Consider the following 21,294-nt stretch of genomic DNA (forward strand, 5'->3'; position numbering starts at 1 on the left):
GTATAGCCCAGGTAATTTGCTGAGCCTGATGGGTGTCAGGGTCAGTGCAAGTGAAAGTGAAGAAAGGCTGGGATGAAGGGTGCAAAGGAATAGTAAAGAAAGCAAGTTTGAGATCTAGAACAGAATAATGGATTGTGGAGGGAGGTATTGAGGATAGGAGAGTATATGGGTTTGGAACCACTGGGTGGATAGGCAAAACAATTTGGTTGATAAGGCGCAGATCTTGAACTAACCTGTGAGCCTTGTCTGGTTTTAGGACAGGTGAAATGGGGGAATTGTAAGGGGAGTTTATAGGCTTTAAAAAGGCCATGCTGTAGTAGGCGAGTGATAACAGGCTTTAATCTTTTTAAAGCATGCTGTGGGATGGGATATTGGCATTGAGGGGGGTAAGGGTGATTAGATTTTAATGAGATTGTAAGGGGTGCATAATCGGTTGCCAAGGAGGGAGTAGAGGTATCTTATACTTGTGGGTTAAGGTGGGGGGATAGTAGAGGAGGATGTGAAGGAGTCTTTGAACTGGGGAAAAGGGCAGCAATGAGGTGTGGCTGTAGCTAATAAGAGAACTGCGCAGGTGGGGATAACTAAAAAAGAGTGCATAAAAGAATGTTTTCTAAGTTGGCACCAGAGTTGGGGAGTTTTAAGAGGTTTAGAAGCCTGGCCATCAATAGCCACAACAGTTATGGCAGCAAGGGTAACAGGCCCTTGAAAAGAAGGTAATGTGGAGTGGGTAGCCTCTGTATTGACTAAGAAGGGGATGGACTTGCCCTCCGCTGTGAAAGTAACCCAGAGCATCTGTGATGGTCCTATAGGCTTCCGAGGTGATTGGGCAGTGTCAGTCTTCAGCTGCTAAACCAAGAAGATCTGGGAAGGAGTCAGTCAGAGAGCCTTGGGCCAGAGTTCCAGGGGCTCTGGGAGTGGCTGCCAGGTGAGTTGAACAGTCTGATTTTCAGTGGGGTCCTGCATAGATGGGATGCAGCTTACGAGGAATCATGGGCTGTGGGCATTCCTTGGCCCAGCAGCCAGATTTCTAGCACTTGTAGCAAGCTCCTGGGGGAGGAGGTTCTGAAGGAAACCCTGGCAGCTGTGGTTCAGGCATTTGGAGTTCTTGTGTGCTGGAGTTGTGGCTGGGGTTTGTCTCACAGTGGAGGCAAGGAATTGCAACTCAGAAATACATTGCTACTTGGCTGCCTCTACTCTATTATTGTACAACTTGAAGGTGAGGTTAATTAAGTCTTGTTATGGGGTTTGAGGGCTGGAATTTAATTTTTGGAGTTTTATTTAATGTCAGGAGTGGATTGGGTGATAAAATGTATATTGAGAATAAGACTGCCTTTTGACCTTTTAGGGTCTAGGGCCATAAATTGTCTCAGGGTTGCTGCTGAATGAGCCATGAACTGGGCTGGGTTTTTCATATTTGATGAAAGAGCCTAAATGCTAACTGATTTGGGAGAGGTCGGATAAAGAAAAAGGAGCATTAACCTTGACTATGCCTTTAGCTTCAGCCACCTTTTTAAGAGGAAATTGCTGGGCAGGTGGGGGAGGGCTAGTCACAGAACGAAACTGTAAGCCAGACCAGGTGTGAGGAGGGGAGGTGATAAAAGGATTATAGGGTTGGGGAGTAGAGGCTGAGGAATAATTGGGACCTAGCTCAGCCTGGTGAGGAGCAGCCTGGGGAGGAGGGGAGAGGTCAGATAGGTCTGTAGAAAAGGAAGATTAAAAAGACTCAGTGATGCTTGGGGTTGGGACTGAGAGAACATGTGGAAAGGAAAAAAGGAGGATTTGGGATGAGTCACATTGGGAACAGAGAGAAGGGAGGGACCAATGTGTAAAAGAATGCCTGGATGTCAGGCACCTCAGACCATTTGCCCATTTTATGAAAAGAATTATCTAGATCTTGTAGTATGGAAAAATCAAAAGTGCCATTTTCTGGCCATTTAGAGCCATTGTCAAGTTTGTATTGGGGTCAAGCAGCATTGTAGAAGAAAATAAGGCATTTAGGTTTTAGGTCAGGTGTGAGTTGAAGAGGTTTTAAGTTCTTGAGAACACAGGCTAAGTGAGAAGAGGGAGGGATGGAGGGTGGAAGGTTACCCATAGTGAAGGAGGCAAGCCCAGAAAAAAGAGAATAGAGACACGGAGAGAAGGGGTTGGGGGGGTTCTTGCCCTTCAGAGAAGTGGAGAAGGGGTAGAGACATGGAGAGAAGGGGTCGGGGGGTTCTTGCCCCCTAGAAAAGTGGTATTTTCTGCTAAGGTTGAAGGAGAAGGGGTTGGGGGGTTCTTGCCCCCCAGAAAAGTGTAAAAGGGGTAGAGACATGGAAAGAAGGGTTCAGGGGGTTCTTGCCCCCTAGAAAAGTGGTAGTTGCCACTAAGGGTGAAGAAGGGGTTGGGGGGTTCTTGCCCCCCAGAAAAGCAGAGAAGGGGTAGAGACATGGAGATAAGGGTTTGGGGGGTTCTTGCCCCCCAGAAAAGTGGTACTTGCCACTAGGGGTGAAGGACCAAGGCAGGCATCCCTGCGTGGTCAGACACCTCTGAAATGTGGGTGAATAATCAGGCAGGCATCCCTGAGTGATTAAACACCAAGGGAAAACTGTCTTCCCAAGTCCGTGACCGGCGCCGAAGATTTGGGTCCATGGATAAAATGCATCTCCTTCATCTCTACCAGAAAAGGAAAGGAACTGAAATTAAGAGAAGGGAGAGATTGAAGTGTGGCACCAAGATTGAAAGGAGAAAGAGGTTGAGAGATAGTGAGAGAGGTTTGAGAAGAGAGTAAAAAGAGGCCACTTGCTGGATTTAAAATTGGTGAGATGTTCCTTGGGCTGGTTGGTCTGAGGACCAGAGGTCGTAGGTGGATTTTTCTCATAGAACAAAGAGCAGGAGGACAGGGGATTGATCTCACAAGGGAGGTCCCCCGATCTGAGTTACAGCACCAAATTTCACTCGCGTCCATGTGAAGAGACCACCAAACAGGCTTTGTGTGAGCAACAAGGCTATTTATTTCACCTGGGTGCAGGCAGGCTGAGTCTGAAAAGAGAGTCAGCAAAGGGAGATGGGGTGGGGCTGTTTTATAGGATTTGGGTAGGTAAATGAAAATTACAGTCAAAGGGGGGTTGTTCTCTGGCGGGCAGGAATGGGGGTCACAAAGTGTTCAGTAGGGGAGCTTTTGAGCCAGGATGAGCCAGGAGAAGGAATTTCACAAGACAATGTCATCAGTTAAGGCAGGAACAGGCCATTTTCATTTCTTTTGTGGTGGAATGGCATCAGTTAAGGCAGGAACCGGCCATCTGGATGTGTACATGCAGGTCACAGGGGATATGATGGCTTAGTTTGGGCTAAGAGGCCTGACACTGATTATTTCTTTTGCTGTGCAGAAGCTTTTTAATCATGTTCCTTTTATTTATTTATTATTTTTCTTATTGTTGCATTTGCTTTTGGATTCTTGGTCATGAAATCTTTGCCTGAGACAATGCCTAGAAGAGTTTTTTCAATGTTCTTATAGTATTTTTATGGTTTCAGGTATTAGATTTAAGTCCTTCATTTATCTTGAGTTGATTTTTATGTAAGGTAAGACATGAGTATCCAGTTTCATTCTTCTACATGTGGCTTGCCAATTATCCCAGCACCATTTGTTGAGTAGGGTGTCCTTTACCCATTTTATGTTTTTGTATGCTTTGTCAAATGTCAGTTGGCTGTAAGTATTTGGCTTTATTTCTGGCTTTATTTCTCTATTTTGTTCCATTGGAACAATATAAAAAAATTATAAATAATATAAATATAAAAAAATAAAAAATAATATAAAAAAGCATATTTTTATACTAGTACAATTTGTTAGTGTCATCTGTAATTTCTTTCAGCAGTGTTTTGTAGTTTTTCTTGTGGAGATCTTTCACCTCCTTGGTTAAGTATATTCCTTAATATTTTTTTTTTCAGCTGTTGCAAAAAAGACTGAGTTCTTTTCTTTTATTTGAGATGGAATTTTGCTCTGTCACCCAGGATGGAGTGCAGTGGCATGATCTCAGCTCACTGCTCTGGGATTCAAGTGATTCTCCTGCTTGAGCTGCCAAGTAGCTGGGATTACAGGCTCACACCAACACATCCTGCTAATTTTTGTATTTTAGTAGAGACAGGGTTTCAGCATGTTGGCCAGGCTGGTCTCAAACTCCTGACTTCAAGTGATCCACCTGCCTTGGCCTTCCAAAGTGCTGGGATTACAAGCATGAGCCACTGTGCCTGGCCAGAACTGAGTTCTTGATTTGATTCCCAGCTTGGTCATTGTTAGTATACAGCAATTGCTCCTGATTTGTGTGCATTGATTTTTGTATCCAGAAACTTTACTGAATTCATTTATCAGATTTAGGAGGTTTTTGCATGACTCTTTAGTGCTTTCTGGTATATAATTCTGAAGGGGTGTCCTGCCCCTCCACACTTGTGGGCATTTCTCATCAGGTGGAATGAGAGACTTAAGAAAACAAAGAGACACAGAGACAAAGTATAGAGAAAGAAAAGTGGACCCAGGGAACTGTCGCTCAGCATATGGAGGACCCGTGCTGGCACCAGTCTCTGAGTTCCTTTAGTATTTATTGATCATTATTGGGCATTTCTTGGAGAGGCGGATGTGGCAGGACAATAGGGTAATAGTGGAGAGAAGGTCAGCAGGAAAACATGTGAACAAATGTCTCTGCATCATAAACAAGGTAAAGAAAAAAGTGCTGTGCTTTTGATGTGCATATACATAAACATCTCAATGCCTTAAAGAGCAGTATTGCTGCCAGCATGTCCCACCTCCAGCCCTAAGGTAGTTTTCCCCATCTCAGTAGATGGAATATACAATGGGGTTTTACACCAAGGCATTCCATTGCTCAGGTACGAGCAGGAGACAGATGCCTTCCTCTTATCTCAACTGCATAGAGGCCTTCCTTCCTCTTTTACTAATCCTCCTCAGCACAGACCCTTTACGGGTGTCATGCTGGGGGATGGTCAGGTCTTTCCCTTCCCAGGAGGCCATATTTCAGACTGTCACATGGGGAGAAACCTTGGACAATACCTGGCTTTCCTAGACAGAGGTCCCTGAGGACTTCCACAGTGTATTGTGTCTCTGGGTACTTGAGATTAGGGAGTGGTGATGACTCTTAACAAGCATGCTGCCTTCAAGCATTTGTTTAACAAAGTACATCCTGCACAGCCCTTAATCCATTTAACCCTGAGTTGACACAGCACATGTTTCAGGGAGCACAGGGTTGGAGGTAGGGTTACAGATTAACAGCATCTCAAGGCAGAATAATTTTTCTTAGTACAGAATAAAATGGAGTCTCTTATGTCTACTTCTTTCTACATAGACACAGTAACAGTGTGATTTCTCTTTCTTTTCCCCACACAATTCTATCATTGGTGAAGAGTTACAGTTTGATTTCCTCTTTTCCAATTTGGATGCTCTTATTTCTTTTTCTTGTCTGATTGCTCTGGCCAGGACTTCCAGTACTATATTGAATAGAAGGGGTGAGAGTGGGCATCTTTGTCTTGTTTCAGTTCTCAAGAGGAATTCTGTCAACTCTTCCCCATTTAGTATGATATTGGCAGTGGGTTTGTCATATATGGCTTGTGTTACTTTGAGGTATGTTCCTTCTATGTCAATTTTGCTGAGGGTTTTATTATAAAGAGATGCTGGATTTTGTCAAATGCATTTTTATGTGTCTATTGAGATGATCATGTGATTTTTGTTTTTAATTCTATTTATGTGATGTATCACATTTATTGACCTGTGTATGTTAAACCATTTCTTCATCCCTAGTATGGAACCCACTTGATCATGATGTATTGTACTTTTCATATGCTGTTAGTTAGTTAGTGTTGAGGATTTTTGCATCTATGTTCCTCAGGGATATTGGTCTGTAGTTGTTGTTGTTGTTTTTTGTTAAGTCCTTTCCTGGTTTTGGTATTAGGGTGAAACTGGCTTCATAGAATGATTTAGGGAGGATTCTTCTATATCTTTTGGAAAAGATTCAATAGGATTGGTAGCAATTCTTCTGTAAATGTTTGACAGAATTCAGCTGTGAATCCATCTGGTCCTGAATTTTTTTTTTTTGTTGGCATTTTCTTTATTACTGTTTTAATCTTGCTACTTGTTATTGGTCTGTTCAGAATTTCTATTTCTTTCTAAATTAACCTAGGAGGGTTGCATATTTCCAGGGATTTTTGATGTCCTCTTTATTTTCTAATTTGTGCATGTAAAGGTGTCATAGTAGTGTTGAATGATCTTTTGTATTTCTACAGTGTTGGTTGTAATATCTCCTGTTTCTTTTTTTTCTTCTTATTTTCTTTTCTCTCTTTTTTTTTTTTTTTTTTTTTGAGATGGAGTCTCACTCCATAGCCCAAGCTGAAGTACACTGGCACAATCTCCACTCACTGCAACCTCTGCCTCCCGGGGTCAAGCGATGCTTGTGCCTCAGCCTCCCTAGTAGCTGGGACTACAGGTGAGTACCATCAAGTCCAGCTAATATTTTATATTTTAGTAGAGACAGGGTTTCACCATGTTGCCAAGGGTAGTCTCGAACTCCTGACCTCAGCCTCCCAAAGTGCTGGGATTATAGGCATGAGCCACCGTGCCCAGCTTCCTGTTTCATTTCTTATTGAGTTTATTTGTATCTTCTTTCTCCTTTTCTTGGTCAGTCTCAGTAATGATCTATCCATTTTGTTTAGCATCTCAAAGAACGAGCTTTCTGTTTCATTTATTTATTTTGTTGTTGTATTAATTATATTTAGCTCTGTTCTGATATTTGTTATTTATTTTCTTCTGCTGGGTTAAGTTTGGTTTGTTTTTGTTTCTCTAGTTCCTTGAGGTGTGATGTTAGGTTGTCTATTTTTGCTTTTTCAGATTTTTTAATGTAGACATTTAATAGTATGAACTTTCCTCCTAGCACTGCTTTTCCTGTGTCACAGAGGTTTGATAAGTTTTGTCATTATTTTCATTCAGTTCAAAGAATTTTTAAATTTCCATCTTGATTTTATTGTTAACCCAAAGATCAATCAAGGGTACGTTGTTTAATTTCCATGTGTTTGTATAGTTTTGAGGGTTCGTTTGGAATTAATTTCCAGTTTTATTTCACTGTGGCCTGAGATGATACTTAATATGATTTTGATTTTCTTAAATTTATTGAGACTTGTTTTGTAGTCTTTCATATGGCCTATCTTGGAGAATGTTCCAGATGGTGGTGAAAAGAGTGTATATTTCTGCAGTTGTTGAGCAGAATGTTCTATAAATATCTGTTAAGTCCATCTGTTTTAGGGTATAGTTTCCTTTTTTTTCTTTTCTTTTTTTTTTTTTGGAAACAGATTCTCACTTTGTTACCCAGGCTAGAGTGTACTGGCATGATCTTGGCTCACTGCAACCTCTGCCTCCCAGGTTCAAGCCATTGTCATGCCTCAGCCTCTCAAGTAGCTGGGACTATAGGTGTGTGCAACCATGCTTGGTTAATTTTTGTATTTTTATTATAGTAGAGATGAGGTTTCACCATGTTGGTCAGGCTGGTCTTGAACTCCTGTACTGATGTGATCCACCTGCCTCAGGCTCCCAAAGTGCTAGGATTACAGGCACGAGCCACAGTGTTCCAGCCATTAAGTCCATTGTTTCTTTGTTGACTTTCTGTCTTGATGTCCTGACTAGTGCTGTCAGTGGAGTTCTGAAGTCTCCCACTGTTGCTGTGTTGCTGTCTACCTCATTTCTTAGGTCTAGTAGTAATTGTTTTATGAATTTGGGAGCTCCAGTGTTAGTGCATAAATATTTAGGATTGTGTTATTTTCCTGTTCAACTAATAATTTTTATCATCTAATGCCCTTTTTTGTCTTTTTTTTTTTAAAACTATTGCCTCTTTAAAGTCTATTTTGTCTGATATAAGAATATCTACTCCTGCTTGCTTTTAGTTTCCATTTGTGTGGGATATCTTTTTCTACACCTTTACCTTAAGTTTATGTAAGTCCTTATATGTTAGGTAAGACAGCAGATGGTTGGTGGACTTTTTACCCATTCTGCCAATCTGTGTTTTTTAAGTGGAGCATTTAGACTATTTACATTCAACTTTAGTATTGAGATGTGATGTCCTATTCTATTCATTATGTTAATTGTTGCCTAAGTGCCTTGTATTTTTCATAGTGTTATTGTTTTTAGGCCCTGTGAACAGAACCTTTAAGGAGATTCTATTTTGATGTATTTTGAGGGTTTGTTTCAAGATTTAGAACCCCTTTTGCATTTCTTGTAGTACTTGTTTGGTAGTAGTAAATTCAGCATTCATGTGTCTGAAAAAGACTTTATCTCTCCTTCATTTGTGAATCTTTGTTTTGCTGGATACAAAATCCTTGGCTGACAATTATTTCATTTATGGAGGCTAAAGATAGGATCCCAGTCTCTTCTGACTTGTAAGGTTTCTGCTGATAAATCAGCTGTTCATCTGATAGATGTTCCTTTACAGGTTATCTAATGCTTTTTCTCAGAGCTCTTAAGATTCTATCCTTTGTCTTGATTTCAGGTAATCTGAAGACTATGTGATGAGGCAATGATATTTTTGTAATGAATTTCCAAGGAGTTCATTGAGCTTCTTGTATTTGGATGTCTGGGTCTCTAGCAAGGCCGGGGGAGTTTTCCTCAATTATTCTCTCAAATAAATTTTCCAAACTTTTAAATTTATCTTCTCCAGGAACACCAATTATTCTTAGGTTTGTCCATTTAACATAATCCCAAATTTCTTAGAGGCTTTTTTCATTTAAATATTTTTTTCTTTGTCTGATCAAGTTAGTTCAAAAGCCTTGTCTTTGAGCTCTGAAGTTCTTTCTTCTACTTATTCTAGTCTATTCAAACTTTCAACCACATTTTCTATTTCCCTAAGTTTGTCTTTCAGTTCCAGAAATTGTGACTTTATTTTTTTATTACATTTATTTTTCTGGTAAATTTTTCATCCATATTTTTAATTGTTTTTTAGAATTTCTTTAAATTAGTTTTCATCTTTCTCTAGGATGTCCTTGAGTACTTTAATAGTTAAGCTTAACAATCCATTCAACCTTCTGAATTCTTTGTCTGGCAATTCAGAGATTTCTTCTTGGTTTGAATTCACTGCTGGAAGCTAGTGTGATCATTTGGGGATGTTATAAAACCCTATTTTTTCATACAACCAGAATTACTTTTCTGATTCCTTCTCATTTCAGTAGATTATTTCTTCAAATTGTTCTTGAATTTATTTTTGGTGGGATTGTTTTTTTTAATTTAATTTTTTTCCATCATAGGGACCAGACTTTAATGTTTATATTAGCCTAATTTGATTCTTCATGCTTGTAGGGGTGAAGACTCTGTTACTTAGTTATAGAGAGTCTTTGTGTGTTGGCTTTCTCTGATGCTGGTTGTAGTTGTTATATTCTTGATGTGTAGGTGAGTTCACTGACTATTATGGAGTTGGAATGGCAGGGATCTCTTGAAGCTCCTCTCATTCTCTCATGGTATTTATTTATTTATTTTCCCAGTCTTTTATTTAGTGAGTTGGTGATTCAGGCCTCAGGCCAATAAAGGAAGTATCCCTGGGTAGGCATCAGTTGTGGCTAAGGCAGGTAGATAGATGAAATACCCAAAGGTGGGCCAAGGTCTTAGCTTTGGTGAAGGTGGCTGGTGGAGCTCTAAATTACATATGGTGATGTTTTATCAGGATGAAGAATGAGAACTACCTCAACTCCCCTACCAGGTCAGTAGGAAAGGTATTCATCTCACAGCCTCATGTCTGTCCTAATGTTTCAGCTATTCAGATTAGACAGGCACCTCTTTTCCTTTAGGAATGTTGATGTTCCAAGTAGGGAGAAATTGTGATTCTGCCTCTTGTGCAGGCCTGAATCTGGGGAGTGGTCCTCTTGTGGGGCTGCCCTTACCCTGGGTTGTTCCAGAAAGGCTATCTATAGGTGTCTTTATGTCACTTTCCTGTGGAGGAAGCCCCAGCTCTGTCTACAGTGCAGTACCAGGGAGAAAAATGACTCCTTCTCCAAAGCCCTCCACAATCACAGAAGCTGTCTGCCTGTTAGGGTATAGATGCAGAATTTCCCTACTGCATCCAGCATTGCAAAGATGTCTCTGCTCCTGCAAGAGATCTGGAACTCAAGACCTGCTGTTCAGATTCTTTTGTTCCACAGGTGATCCCTTAATGTGATACTCTCCCCCTTCCTTTAGGGATGGGGCTTTCTGAAAGTCTGATTGCAGTGGTTGTTATCGTCTTTTGGTTCTAGCCATCCAGAGGGGCTAGCAGGCACTGGGCTGGTGCTGGGGAATGTGTGCACAGTCCAGTGATATGACCAGTCTTTAGGTCTCCCAGTCATGGATACCAGCACCTGCTCTGGTGGAAATGTCAAGGGAGGGATGTAGACTCTGTGGGTATCCTTAGTTGTAGATAGGTTTAGTGTGCTGGCTTTCTTGAATGCTGGTTGTGTTAGCAGTGAAGTTTTAATTGGACAGACTCAGGACCTCTGATTAGCCAGGATGTTGCAGGCAGCAATACTAACTGTTGTTTTCTCCTTCCTGGGAGCAGGGTTATTCTGACATGAGTTGCTGTAATGGCCTGAGTTGGTTAGCCTTCAGCCAGAAGGTGGTGCTTTTAAGAAAGTACTAGCTGTAGTATTAGCAGTGGGATTTGAGCTTGCCCTAAGTTGGTCAGGGGAAATATTCTGGTTTCCCAGGTGATGGGTGGAGCCATAAAACTCCCAATAGTTTTTGTCTTTTGTGTTGGGAGTTTTTTGCCTGTCTCACTGAGTTTTCAGGGTGTGCTGTTTTCCTTCAAAGGACCCATGAATTCCTTTAGTTTTCCTGGTACAGTCCTGCAGTAGTTCTTGGAACAAAAGTTTGCAGTGTGAATCTCTACAGACTGCTCTATCCATCCAAATGAGAGACACATGTAAACCCTGCTTCTTATCTGCCATCTTCTCCAGGAAGTCTACTGTAATTTATATTCTTGGTCTTTTAGAGGAAAGTTTTATATTTTTTCCTTTCTCTTGTTTCTGTCAAGACTTTCCCTTTGTCTTTGGTAATTTTCAGTTTAAATGTGATATGTCTAAGTGTAGATGTTTTGGAATTTATCATGTTTGCTCTTCTCTGCTTCTTGAATCTGTGGTTTGATATCATTTATTAATTTTGGAAAATCATAGCCATTACTATCTCAAATATTTCTTCTACTCCACTCATATTCTCTTTCTCTCATTGTCTTACTGATGTTCCAATTAGTGCATGTATATTTTCAATTAAACACACATTAAAATTTTTGTAATTGTCCCACCATTTTTACATATTCTGTTCCCTTGTTTTTATTATTTTTTCTATTTGTATTTAAATTTGGAATTTTTTATCAAACTATCTTAATGCTCATTGGTTCTCTATTGAGTCATATCTAGTCTTTGGATGAACCTACTAAAAGCATTCTTAATTTCTGTTACCATTTTTTTAGTTTATAACATTTAGTTTTGATTATTTCCTTAGACTCTTCAATTAACTGTTTACAATACCAATATATTATTTTTTAAGTTTTTTTATTTCATTTTTTATTATACTTTAAGTTCTGGGATACATATGCAGAACGTGCAGGTTTGTTACATAGGTATACACATGCCATGCATACATGTGTGTTTGCTGCACCTATCAACCTGTCATCTACATTGGGTGTTTATCCTAATGCTATCCCTCCCCCAGGCCCCCCAATCCCCAATAGGCCCCGATGTGTGATGTTCCCCTCCCTGTGTCCATGAGTTCTCATGGTTCAACTCCCACGTATGAGTGAGAACATGCAGTGTTTGATTTTCTGTTCTTCTGTTAGTTTGCTGAGAATGATGGTATCCAGCTTCATCCATGTCCCTGCAAAGGACATGAACTCATCCTTTTTCATGACTGCATAGCATTCTATGGTGTATATGTGCCACATTTTCTTTATACAGTCTATCATCATTTGGGTTGGTTCCAAATCTTTGTTATTGTGGATAGTGCTGCAACAAACATACGTGTGCATGTGTCCTTATAGTAGAATGATTTATAATCCTTTGAGTGTATACCCAGTAATGGGATTCCTGAGTCAAATATTATTTCTGGCTCTAGATCCTTAAGGAATCATCCCACTGTCTTCCACAATGGTTGAATGTATTTACACTCCCACCAACAGTGTAAAAGCATTCCTATTTCTCCAAATTCTCTCCAACGTCTGTTGTTTCCTGACTTTTTAATGATTGCCATTTAAACTGGCATAAGATGGTATCTGATTGTGGTTTTGATTTGCATTTCTCTAATTACCAGTGACGATGAGCTTTTTTTCATATGTTTTTTGGCCGCATACATGTCTTCTTTTGAGAAGTGTCTGATCATATCCTTCACCCACTTTTTGATGTTTTTCTTTTTTTCTTTTTGTAAATTTGCTTAAGTTCCTTGTAGATTCTGGATATTAGCCCTTTGTAAGATGGACAGATTGTGAAAATTTTCTGCCATTCTGTAGGTTGCCCGTTCAATCTGATGATAGTTTCTTTTGCTGTGCAGAAGCTCTTTAGTTTAATTAGATCCCATTTGTCAATTTTGGCTTTTGTTGCCATTGCATTTGGAGTTTTAGTCATGAAGTCTTTGCCCATGTGTATGTCCTGAATAATATTGTCTAGGGTTTTTATGGTTTTAAGTCTTACATTTAAGTCTAATCCATATTGAGTTAATTTTTGTATAAGGTGTAAGGAAGGAGTCCAGTTTCAGTTTTCTGCATATGGCTAGCCAGTTTTCCCAGTGCCATTTATTAAATAGAGAATCCTTTCCCCATTGCTTGGTTTTGTCAGGTTTGTCAAAGACCAGATGGTTGTAGATGTGTGGTTTTATTTCTGTTGTGTTACCAATATATTCTTACACTTTGTCTGCTTTTTTTTATTAGAATGCTTAATATATTCATCACAGTTATTTTGATTACTCTAATAATTCCAAAATCTGTGTCATTTTTTGAACCTGGTTCATATGTTGCCTTAGCTCTTCAGGTGTGCTTTTACTTGCCTTTGATGTAACTTGTAACCTTTGCCTAATATATTAGGTAACAGGAACTGAGGTAAATATGTCTTTAGTGTGAGATTAGGTGTTAATCTGGCAAGAATTAGAACTGTGTTTAATATTTTGTAAAGCTGTAGGTGTCAGAGGCTTCAAATATTAATACTGCTTTCTTTTTCCTTCTCTTTTTTTTTTTCTGTTGTCTTTGAACTTTCCTAAGTCCTTATGTAGAGTCTTTTTCTTTCAGCTCCTTCATCTATTATCCATTGTTATTATACTAGAGTCCTGCTGGTGCAGGTCTAACATGTGGAGAAGAGTGATTGTTTTATAATCTGACTAAAACTCAGATTTGTAGTGAGCCTATGTCCCTGGAACTTGGCTTTCACAAATGTGAAGCTTTTTTCCCTTTCTTTAGGTGAGACCGGAAGGCTAGAGAGGGATGAAGTCTGAGAATACCCTTCTCTCAGGTGGGATAGGACTGTGGTAAATTCTTTTCCTCTGGGGAGTAGGCTTGTGTTATGGGGAATGCTCTGGTCTTATTTCACAATTATTATTCTTTCCTTTCCCCTCTTAGATCCCTGAGGGATTTCTCTTGGTTCTTCCTCTTGAGAATCTAGTGGGATTCCTTAAGATAAAAACCATAAAAGTGTGCAGCTTCTCCCCACTGCAAGGTTGTATTCCCCAAAGTTCTCACTCTCATCATAGCTCACAATCAGCCTGCAGAACCTTGTCAGTTTTGCCATTTGTGTGTTTCTACAGTTTATGTTTTTATTTGCTTCTGATTCTGGCAAGTAAGTATTAGCTGTGACTCTCTGTGTTTGCCTGTATTTCCAGATTTTGGGGTGGCAGTTCACCCTGTGACTTCAATTCTATCATGAATTCAAAAACAATATTGATTTTTAGTCTCTTCAGCTTTTTTTCTTGTAAAGATGGGAATAATTACTTTTAGCTCTTTATGTGTTGGAGCTGAAACTGGAAATCAGTATATGTGTTTTTGAGGTATAAGAATAGCACATAACTTTTGCAGTTTTCTCTGCAATGAAGTGGAGTTTTAAGCAGATAGTCTAAATTTGGGAAAGAGTGAAAGGATTGGAAAGAGATGTGTGCATGGCAAAAACAACAACAACAACAACAAAAACATTATGTGGTCTGAAGCAAGGATCCTTGTATTATTTTACTAGAAATTCCTGGCTACTGACTCTCAATAGTTCTGTGTCTACGTTGAATTTCTGTGTAATCTAACTGTGTTACTAAAAAAATTCTCAGTAAATATAAATTCCAGAATTAAATCAACAGTAATTAAGAATTGTATTGTTCTGTTACTTTTCTTGGTTTAAACACACAGCTAATATTTCTAAAGCATCTACCTTACAAAGATAAACAGTCTGCAATATGTTTTCCTTAGTCATTTTAATTTCATGACTTTGAATTGCCAAATCAAGGAATAAAGGCTTATTACTGAAAGTAGTACATCAGTGAACATAAAGGGAAATAATAAACTGGCTGGTTCTAAACTTGGCCTAGTTTTTCTTTGTCCTAAGCAGTCTCTACTCCAATAACATCAGATACTAGAAAGGGACTCATAAGAATAAAAGGCTTGCACTATCTTCATAGTCCATTTTTTGTTGATGACACTCTTCATTTTCACAGATGCAAAAGCAGATTGGGGATTTCCATGGCAGTATTATAAAGATATTCAAAATCTACATGTACAGTTAAAATGCTTTGTGGGTCTCTCCAGGACAACAGTAGAGTGATGCTATGCCTAAATTCAAATCTTCTTTAGCAAAGGGTGAGTGGATGTGTATGTGGAGTTAAACTGTTTACAAAAGACATGTGTATGTTAAAAACTGAGTGAAGAAATATATAAACCAAAAGATAATCAAGAAGGCACTTAATGAATTTACCCTAAATTTTAGAGTTTATGTTGGAGATACCGATTTAGTTATATGTGGAATGTGAAGACTAGTGTAGATCAAATCTGGAAAACTTGTCCATATACAATTTCAGTTTAGTTATTAGAAAATAAAAGTGTAACCCCATTTAAAGGAATATTCTAAAGATAAATTAAAATATATTAAACACTCAGATATACAGTGTAAGAATAAATTGACTATATTATTGATTATATTGTCTACTTTGGTACATATGATTTGTTTAGCAGCAATTGGGTAATTGAAATTTTTATTCTCATCCTGCTGGCTCTTATTAGACAGAAAAACCTAAGCATGCTTGATATAAAGCATTCTGCTATTTAAAGAGTGAGAAGAAATAATAAGCCTAAGTAAGTGGGTTTTTACATTTTCAACAATAGTGAAAATATCTGCATTATGGGAGAGTTATCAATTTATGCCCTACTTAGTTATCTCTTGAATTTAGTTCAGTTGATCTAGGAGCATCAGTTAAAATAAAATAAAATAGTATTTTTTTTTTTTGAGACAGAGTCTCACTTTGTCGCCAGGCTGGAGTGCAATGGTGCGATCTCAGCTCACTGCAATCTCAGCCTCCCGGGTTCAAATGATTCTCCTCCCTCATCCCCCTGAGTAGCTGGGACTACAGATGCGCACCACCACGCCCAGCTAATTTTTGTATTTTTAGTAGATATGGAGTTTCACCACATTGGTCAGGATGGTCTCGATCTCTTGACCTCAAGATCCACCCACCTTGGCCTCTCAAAGTGCTGGGGTTACAGAGGTGAGCCACAGCACCCAGCCTTAAAACAGTATTTTAAATGGTAAAATAAAAAGAAATGGGTCAAGATTTTAGAGGATACGTAATTAAAAGTCTAGAAACATCAAAAAGGGGCTAATGTCTGTATGAAGGCTGAGGTGGTAGTTTTTTAAAGTAGTAATAGTGAAAGGATACATGGAATAAAAATAGGAAGTAAAGATATTTTTAACATTTAAATATGTGAAAGAACTCTACAATGAAAGAAAAACATTTTATGATCCAGTGATGCTCTTAAGAATCTTAAAAAGATCGTATAAGTAGGAAGAAAAGCCTTGTGATATAGTTTGGATGTTTTTGTCCCCTCCAAATCTCATGTTGAAATGTGATCTCCGAGGTTAGAGGTGAGCCTAGTCGGAGGTGTTTGGGTGATAAGGGTGCCTTGGTGTTGTCCTCATGGTAATGAGTGAGTTTTCACTCTCTGAGTTCATGTGAGATCTGGTTGTTTAAAAGAGCCTGTCACCTCCCCACTCTCTTGCTCCTTCTTGCCATGTGATATGCCAGCTTCCCTTTTGCCTTCTGCCATAATTGCAGGCTCCCTGAGGCCTCAACAGGAGAAGATGCAGGTACCATGCCTGTACAGCTTGCAGAACCATAAGCCAAATAAATATATTTGCTTTAAAAATTACCCAGGTCATGTATTTCTTTATAGCAACACAGACTAATACACTTTTCCTTCCTGTGTTGAGTATTAATCCTAGGTCACTATAAATATTTTTGTTGGAGAAGTATATTTTAAACAAATGTTCACCTATATGTCATATTTTCTAGTACAGTTTTCTAAAATTGCATATTTAAACATAGCTTCAATTGCTGTCTTCCCACCCCCATTTTTACAGCTTTGTTAAAGCCTGATCTTAGCAGGGGGTTAATATACAGTCTACATAGCTTCTAAAAGATAGAGTTGCTCAATTAAAGTAACAACAGCAGCTTGCTAAAATAAAAACAATATCAAAGGAAACTATTTCGTAAGATGTAAAGCTGTATTTTCATTTTGCACAAGAGGGTATTGTCTAATTTTCCACTGGTGCTGAGGAACATGACTTATTTTTTATCTAATATTCATTTACTGATTGTAATGATAGGTGGGGGTCATGTTGGGAGATGGTGGTATTGAGGGGAGATGAGACACTTTACAAAGAATAATGAGGAATTCTATGAAACTTGGCAAAATAAAAATTCATGGTTCTACACAAATTGTCACTGTATATTTTATACCTTTATTTTCCTACCATGAATGAATGGAACACTCTGATTAATTTTCCATTACTTTACATGTTGTAACATTAAGAGGAGAATCACAGAAAATTTGCCGATTGAAAGCGCAAGAATAAAATTTTATCTTGATTATTTTTTAGAGTCTTAAAAGTGGAAGAAGACAGAGATGATAGGTATTGAAGCCAATGCTGCTGATTGGTTCTAACCTTTTCCCAACCTTCTCATACAATGAAGGGTTCTTTGAGAGACAGACTAGAGAGGATTCTTTATAAAGTGTACAAAATGGACTTGTATAAATAGTTCTTTCAAAGCAACAAAAAGGAAAAGTTACAAATTGATGATACCTAATCTTTCAAGCCCTTTAAAATCCTCAGGAGTTTATTTACTGACAACAAAAAGGCTTGACATTACATATTTTTGTGGATTCTTGTATCCTCTAAAAATGAAATAGTACATTTTTATGCAGCTAAAATGATGAATTTAACTTTAAAAGTATTTGAATTTTGATGATTTGTATTGATATATTTTCTATGATATTATTTGTAAGTAAAAGATTTCTTCATACTTGTTTGTTGAACAATGTTCAACAGCAGCCTGGTTATGACTGGTATAAAGTCGTTCATCAGTTATTTCATTTCTAAGGCTGTGATGATGATTTGATATCTGGGCTGGATCCTTTACTGATCTATTTGGTTTAAGATATAGTTTCCAAAATTGCAAAAAACTTGTGTAGACCATATGTATTCCATCAGAGAGATTAAGCATTTTTGTTTAGCAGCTTCATCAAGGCTTTTAGCATTTTTATGGGTTTTATGTTAACAAATATTTATTGAGTTTCTGTTTCCTGCAATTATTTTTTTCTAGAGCTTAGTGCATTGATAAAGAGGGATATAACTTATTTCTTGCCCACACAGATTTTGGAGTCTTGTTAGCAAAACTAAACTTTAGTTTATTACACAGTGAATACTATCTACATTTGTGTCCAGATTAGATTTCTGAATATGGATAGTAGCATAAGAATGGTTTATTTATGTATGTGCTATTTATATTTTTATTTAGAGTCTTAGAAAATTGTATAAATCTCAAAAAATTGAAAAATTATAATATAAAAACTTATCTTACCTAGATGTACCAAATGTAAGATTTTGCTCCTTTTGTTTATTTTATTCTTCTGTCTCTGTCAACCCTTTAGTCCCTTCTGAAGCACGTATGAATAAATTGCAGAAAAACAAAATAAATCATATAAATAGTTCTGAATCTGGCTCCTAAAAACACAAGAATTCTTTTAATAACCACAATAATAATTATAACACTAGGGAAATGTAACATTGATATAATATTTTTATCTATTACATAGTTCAAATTATGTAATATTCAAATATCCCTAATTGTCTGAATGCTTTCCTTTTTAACCATTTTTTAAACCCAAGATCTAATAGCAAGTATGCATTGTTTCATTGTCACCTCTATTTTATCTTTCAGTCCAGAACAGATAAGGCTTCTATTTGTCTGTATAACACTGACATTTTTATAGAGACCAAAGCAGTTGTTCTGCTGTATGAATCTCAATTTGGATTTTTGTGATTATTTCCCCAAGAAAATAAAACATTTTTTAAAAGAATATTTCTTAGATGATGTTATCTTCTCGGTGTGTCACTTTAGAAATGCTATGCACTATTGAAATGCCATATCAGGTGCAAAGTATACAATGGAGCTGTAAGTTCCTGAGCACTGGAAAACTGGAGAGTAGATATATTGAAGGGACATGTTTAATTCAAACCTCGGTAAGATCCACATTACTGAATTATTTGGGTATATGCATATTTGGACATATAAGTGATCACTTAATGGAGATCAACAATGAAAACAACATTGAAATAGCTAAATAGTTGAAATAAACACAAAGGAAAGTGACAGGCACAATGTCACTTTTACAATCTTTTGATTTGGCCTTTATTTTCTCTAATTAAACACATTGAAATGAGGTGGGGTCCAGGCACCACTGACATCTTAATTCTAATATTCTTATAATTACAAATACAAGAGTGAGTCAAGATAGTGAAATAGTGAACACACATGCTTGCTTCCTCTTCCCGGCCTCAACTTCTGGAAATTATAGAAAACATTTAAGTATTTAAAAGGCTCAAACTCATTAACAACTTGGAAAACAGAAAGTTAGAAGTGTGTGGCTAGGTGAAAGGTGGTGTTATGTGTCTTTGCTGACCAAAAATTACAAATAATTTTAGAAAATAAAGGCTGCTGCGCTAATAATATTTTCCATATTAAAAACAATAATAATCAGCACAACCAAAACCAAAACAAAACAAAACAAAGTACCAAAATCTCTTTGATCCTACAATCTTCTCCACTTAGTCCATTTTTCAGAGTATAACTTCTCAGAATAGTTGTCTATAATTGCTGTTTCACTTCATAGTCTACCATTCTGTCGCCTTGCCCTACCCAGTCTTTTATCTACAGAATTTCTCTAAAACTATTTTGTTCAAGGTTTTCAGTGACCATCATCAAGTAATGAACTGTCACTTGGCTGTCTTCATTTTATCCAATTTCTCAGCAACGTTTGACAGAGTAGAGTTTTTTCTCCTTGAAATACATTCTTCTTATGTGTATGGGGACACCATGTTTTACAGTGTTCTTCTTTCTTCACTCACAACTGCTTCTTCTCCATTTTGGCACCTTTTCTTTCTGCTCTGGAATCTACCTAATTTCCTCCATCACACAGCTATGATTCTGCTCCAAGCCATTATCATGACGACTAAGTACTACAACATCCTCTTATGCCCAGCACATCATTTCACTTTTCACCTAAATTCCTCTGAAGACAACCCATGAAATCCAGAATGAATCCAAGCTCCATCAAGAGCTCACAAAGTGTAGCACCCTCCCACTCAAACACTTGATCACCATGCTTCAGATACAAATGGCCTTCCTTTTTTTTTTTCCTAAAAACTCAAACTTCATTTCTAAATAAGAGCCTTTTTATGAGCTATTTCTTCTGCCCTAAATGTTCTGCTCAAACCTTTCTAAAACCATCTACTGTTTCTTATTCAAGTCTTACCCTATTACTTTGTTGGAAAAGTCTGCACTGACTACTTAATCTAAAGTATGTTTCAAGCTCTGTTCTAAATATGTTGTATATAACATTGCATTTAATGGTCTCAATAGCCCTTTGAAATAGTTAACATTCTTGTTTCTAATTTATATGTAGGGAAACTGAGAATCAGAGGACTGAAATCAATTCCCCAATATGGTCAGCTTACCACATGGAAATTGGGGCTCTCTTCGAGGCAGATTTCTAAACACTAGCTCCTAACTACTGTTAAACTGCCAGTCGTAATTGCTATCATGCCACCTTGTCTTATTTTCATTGATATCTGCTTGTTTCTTTATTTGTTTCTACTGCTTGTTATGTATTGAGCATAATTTCCATGAAAAATTTCTAGTTTTTTTCAATGTCCTATCTTATCACCTAAAATAATGTCTAGAACAAAAAAAAAATCCTAAGAAAGGGATTTATAATGGAGTAGCAAATTCGATTAGTAGGAGGAAATCCCAATATAAAACGTATAAAAGATGACACATAAATTTGGAGAGTTTCAAGTGTGCTGACTGGAAAACAAGGAGTAGTTCTTGGAAAATCTCTGGGCCTATGGTTAAGGAAAGATATATAATTGGAATGCTCACCCCAGCTGGCTCCTCCTTACCTCTCACCTACTTTTTTGGTACAAACATTGTCTAGCTAATACATTACAATGCCTCTCGTTACAATGACTGTGAGTATTTGGTCTGGCCACCTATGCAATCTGGTTAAACCAGTTTAATCTGAAATAGAAAAATGACTTTTAACAATTATAACTTTGAATATAGTATTCTGTATAGGTTGAATGTCTCCTTCAAAACTCATTTTCAGACATAATTCCCAATATGGTACTATTGATAGGTGGGATCTTTAACAGGTGACTGGATCACCAGGGCTCTGCACTCGTGAATGAACTAATCCATTGATGGATTAATGGTTTAAAGGATTAATGGATAGATGGGTTATCATAGGAGAGGAACTGGTGACTTTATAAGAAGAGAGAGACCGGGCATAGCATATTAGCACACTCAACCCCATTGCCATGTGATACCCAGTGCCCCAGATGCTTCAGAATACCCAGAAGAATGAAGGCTCTCACCAGATATGCCCCTTCAAGTTTGGTCTTCTTAGCCTCCATAGCTGTAAGAAATATTTTTTTTTCTTTATAAATTACCCAGTTTTAGGTATTGTTATAAGCATCAGAAAAGGGATTAAGACACATTCTTCAGTTGACCCTTAAACA

This window comes from Pongo pygmaeus, chromosome 10 (genome assembly GCF_028885625.2).
Source record: "Pongo pygmaeus isolate AG05252 chromosome 10, NHGRI_mPonPyg2-v2.0_pri, whole genome shotgun sequence".
NCBI classification, from domain to species: Eukaryota; Metazoa; Chordata; class Mammalia; order Primates; family Hominidae; genus Pongo; species Pongo pygmaeus.